Source organism: Abrus precatorius, unplaced genomic scaffold, assembly GCF_003935025.1.
Source record: "Abrus precatorius isolate BTA unplaced genomic scaffold, Abrus_2018 Scaffold0, whole genome shotgun sequence".
Lineage (NCBI taxonomy): Eukaryota > Viridiplantae > Streptophyta > Magnoliopsida > Fabales > Fabaceae > Abrus > Abrus precatorius.
Window position 1 is genome coordinate 822408 of NW_020874290.1, and position 5000 is coordinate 827407.

General features: G+C 31.5%; 2 non-coding genes across 2 annotated transcripts; one reads left to right on the top strand and one right to left on the bottom strand.

Moving 5' to 3' along the window:
- Nucleotides 1-2561: 2561 nt before the first annotated feature.
- On the bottom strand, nt 2562-2635 carry TRNAD-GUC. Its single transcript has one exon. It is a non-coding gene; the product is annotated as a tRNA-Asp (tRNA).
- A 1248-nt stretch (nt 2636-3883) lies between these two features.
- TRNAT-GGU lies at nt 3884-3955 on the top strand. The gene has a single exon. It is a non-coding gene; the product is annotated as a tRNA-Thr (tRNA).
- The last annotated feature ends 1045 nt before the right edge of the window (nt 3956-5000 follow it).

Below are 5000 nucleotides of genomic sequence, written 5' to 3' on the forward strand. Positions count from 1 at the left end.
TTCGGGCTTGGGATGCTTTTATTTGGCAGGTTTTTGGGATGTTAAATACCATTGGATGGTTACTTTTTATATTGGATTGGGGAAACCACATTTACACTATGGCAGGGTAATGTTTCAAAACAGTTTATGAAATCTTCACCTTATTTGTGGGATGGTTAGAGATTATCTATTGGTTAATTCTTCAGCAATTATCAATGGATATAACCTTTTGGTATGAATATTTTTATTCGTCCTGGGCGTGGATGTTCTTATTTGGACATCTGTTTGGGCTCTGGGTTTATGTCTTCTAATTCTCCTGGCGCGGATAATTGGCCAAGGAATTGATTGAAACTTTAGCATGGGCTCATGAACGCAACACTTTGGCTAATGATTCGATGAGAGATAAACCAGTGGCCTTTCATTGTGAAGCAAGATTGGTTGGCAGCCACTTGTCTGCTTAGTTATATATTTACTTATGGCAGCTTTCTTCCTAATTGCCCTCACATCGGGGCAAATTTTTTGGTTAATTTAATTGTTTATTATTTTTTTCGCAAAATTATCATTCATATTCCTTCTAGGGAGAGGGGAAGCCGTATTTCTTAATATTTCTACATCTAGGATCGACTTTTCATCATCAATACTGAATTGATTGACATATAGTAAATGAACCGATTATGGAAGGAAAGTTTGATTCAGATGGGAATAAGAAGACGGCAAAAATTGGAAACAAACAATATCATTTGATTCGCCAATCCTTAAAAAAAGAAATAAGTTAAAATTCCCATCGTTAAGTGTAAATGGGAAATTCATGGAAAGTAGAATTCACTACCGCGCGTAATAGTGCACCTATACGTCTTCATCGACGTTGTTTTTCGACCGGAAAGACCGAGAGCTAAATTATCGAGACTTTGGTTATCTGGCATATACTTTCGTGAATGGTCATGTATGTTTGTTTGCCGTGGCAACAAGATCAAGTTGTAAAGATGGAAAAATTCTCTTCATTTTTTTAATTCATTTTTTATTGATCAACGTCATAGGAGGTCCCTTTACCATTCTGTATAAATGGTTATTCTATTTGTACAGATATGGTAGAGGGACGCTTCAATCTTTGTTTTTTGTCATGTTATCAATCCTCTATTTATCCGCAGGAGTAGGCAGACTTTGGTAGCTCGCAGGCTCATAACCTTGAGGTCATACGGGTTCAAATCCCGTCTGCGCAACATTTTCTTTGACAAAAACTTGAGTTCAAGAAGAAAAAAGGGGGCACTATACTATTACAGTCAATTCTACACAATTTTATATATCTGTATTTCGAAGTTCTATTAGTAGTCTAGTAGTGTATATGTAAATTCTATGGATAATAAGAAATCCAAAATACTCTTTCAATCAAACAAATATTTTGAATAATTCCATATTCGTGTTTTGAAAATAATGAAAAAAAAAGAAGATACAAAATAAATAGGAAATTGTCTCCTATTCCGAATTTTTCCTAGGATTTCATTTCGATTGAACCGACTCTTACCAAGATTATATATGGAAAATGAAGGAACCGTGTTAACCCCCATTCCTAACTTTTTTTAATATGATACCGGGATTTAAAAAGAATCTGAAATCCACAACATATGTAATCGGAAGAATAAGATTGCTTTTTAATATTTTCAGATTATTGGAATCAAATACAAATCAAATAGATGAAACAAAGAAAAAAATTGGGAATTGTTTATGTTGTATTACAATATATTACATATATGTAATTGAAATTATTATATATTGAAGATAACATATTGGAGATTGATTTATATTAAACCCTATTTTTTTTTTAGAGAGTTAAAACTTGAATATATTATTCAATATATAGTCTAAGTAGAAAGAAATAGATTTGATTTCTTTCTACTGAGACTCATCGTGGATTTCATAGAATTCTGCTGATTGTAGTCGATCATTTCATTAAGACTAAGACTAACAAATTGAAATCTTTTTTTTTTCTTATTTTTTTTCATACAATGATTGCATAGACAAAGAATTAAAAGAAAGTCATGTTTAAGTGAAATTTTTCACTTTGACTTACCGTTTTTACGTAAATTAAAGTAAAAGAAAGCAGTAGGACTAGAATGAACAATGCGATTAGCAATAAATGCGAGAATAATTACTTTCCATAATCTCTATGTTTTATTTCTCTTACATTTCCAATAAAAATATCGGGATTTAATCCCATAGAGATGATAAATTTTCGTCGGTAATTACATGGTATAAATTTAATGATTAATGATGTCAAAATCGTATCAATATCTATGAATAATACAATATTCTGAATCATCAATCGATTCATCGTGAGAATTAAATAGTATAAGACTAAGGAAATCTTTTATCCATACCAAATTTAAAATTTAGATTTCTGATGCAATCCAAAATTCCTTTTCCTTTTTTATTCTTTCTTTTTTAGTTTAATGTAAGGTAAAGGTTCTGACGAAAAAAGAAAAAAACAAGAGGGATCCCTATTAGGAATGAGATTTTGTTTGTTATTTTTATTCCCTTTCACACACAAGATGAATGGATGTCTTTTTTATTGGATTTGTATCCATCGGGACTGACGGGGCTCGAACCCGCAGCTTCCGCCTTGACAGGGCGGTGCTCTGACCAATTGAACTACAATCCCAGGGAAAAAAGCGTACAGCATACAGATTCTTACGGTTTCATTCAAACCTTTTTTCTATTTTAGATTCGAACCATTGTGCTGTAACTGAAAGAGGCGGACTATAGTATATATTGATATCCATATAGATATGCACTTTAGTGAGATTGACACGGATTACTCGTAATCCGTTCGTTATTGCCAAGTCAATTGAAAAATGAATCAATGAAAAGAGAAAAGAGTCTTTTTTTTTTAATCTTTTCCTAAGACTTTCTACTTACAAACCCTGATATGAATCAGGATTACTAGCAACATCCGAATTTGTAGAAAAAATATGTAATACGGAAAAAAACAATATCGCTAGAGATGTTTCCTATTTTGATTCTTCCGTATCAGAGCAGATCAGTCATTTCTGGAGAACAACAAATGGGTGTTATGCCATTTCATGGTGGATCGGCAAATTCTTGGGCCGAGCTGGATTTGAACCAGCGTAGACATATTGCCAACGAATTTACAGTCCGTCCCCATTAACCGCTCGGGCATCGACCCAGGAACAGGAAGAATCCATTTCAATCTTTATTGATAATCCATGATTAACTGCCTTTCGTAGTACCCTACCCCCAGGGGAAGTCGAATCCCCGCTGCCTCCTTGAAAGAGAGATGTCCTGAACCACTAGACGATGGGGGCATACTTGCCCGACCGTCATTATACTACGTTCATAGTATGAACAGTTTTTTGAAATTGTCAATATAATGAAATGATATGATTCGATCAAAAAAAAGGATTTTTCCATCTTTCAGAATTCCATAGAATTTTTGGATTTATCATTTAGATTTCGAAATTTTTTATTCCAATCGTGAATTAAAAAAAAAATAGAAAAAAAGATAAGTAATGCGAAAGAAAGGAAAAGAAAGATAAGATACTTTTCGGGAATGATTAGTTTGGTGGAAAGGACGAGGGGTTAAAACTTCATTTCTTTCATTCTCATTCATTGTTAAAATTAAGCCGGTAAATAAAAAAACGATAATCAATATGGAAATCAGATAAGTAATAAGGATAGGGATCAACAAGTTATTGAATTTTTTTTTTAACTTGACTCTATTTACTAAGTAAATCCAATTTTTTGTTCCTTGATGAGTCGTTATGCGAATCAAATATATATACTTATGTACATATATTCTAATCCCATCTATATAATAAGTATATGCAGTAACAAATGGATGTACTAGTCATATTGACTAGTTTCTTATTTAGTAATGAAATCAAACGGAGCCCTTTTAACTCAGTGGTAGAGTAACGCCATGGTAAGGCGTAAGTCATCGGTTCAAATCCGATAAGGGGCTTTTTACTTTTTTTTTCAGAGAACACCAGCAATAATATTCATAGTTTAAGGAAGAATAGGGATATTGTTGATATTTGTAATAAGTTTCTATTTGTAATAAAAAAACTACGGAATCGTAGGATTTCATTATAAAATGGAATTATGAATTCTAATTAGAATTTTAAGAGGTTATCCTTATTATTCTAATGAATTCGAATATAGTAAAGTAATTCTAGTTAGAAAGTGAAACATTATTCTTTTCAAAAAAAAAAGGAAAGATTATCAAAAAAGTAAGTGGACCTAACCCATTGAATCATAACTATATCTACTATTCTGATATTCAAATTTGATGGATCTGTCGATATTTCCGATTAAATCTTCTTATTCCTATGGTTCTATAGGGAATAAATTGCTATGCCCTTTCTTCACGCGGAAGGGCTTATTCCAAGTTACAACAAACAAACAAGTCATTTTCATTTTAAACATCTTTTTTTCCAAACACAAGAAAAGATCTATTTACATTTCTATTATTTCTATAATATATATCCTATTTTATAGAAATAATAGAAAAAAAATCCATCAAATCATGTCTTTACGTATCAAATATTTTCTTTTCATATCGATGCATACGATATTTTTCCGGCAATAAATGGAAATGTATGTGAGAAAAAAAAACTTTCACTTAAAGTTTCTTATTATTAATAAAACTCAATACAATATTTAAGAATCTGATAGACGAATAAAAAGAAATAAAGTAAATAGATAAAATTTTCGAATTTATTACCTCGATCCGCAAAAAAAAATAGACTTTGGAGTTTTTTTAATCGGAAAGAGAGAAAAATAGAACAAAGAAGACAACAAAAGAAAAAAATGGATTATAGAAAGTAATAAAATATATGATCCTGTAGTGGTTTCCTAGACATAGAAACTAGAAGAATATAATTTTTTTTTCACGAACAAGATTCAAGAATAAGATTATTTGATGAAAGGAGAGAAGTATGTCTGGGGATCCGCTTGTAGAAAAAGCGAGAAAGTGGATCATTTGTTTCTTGAACAGTTCTTTTTAA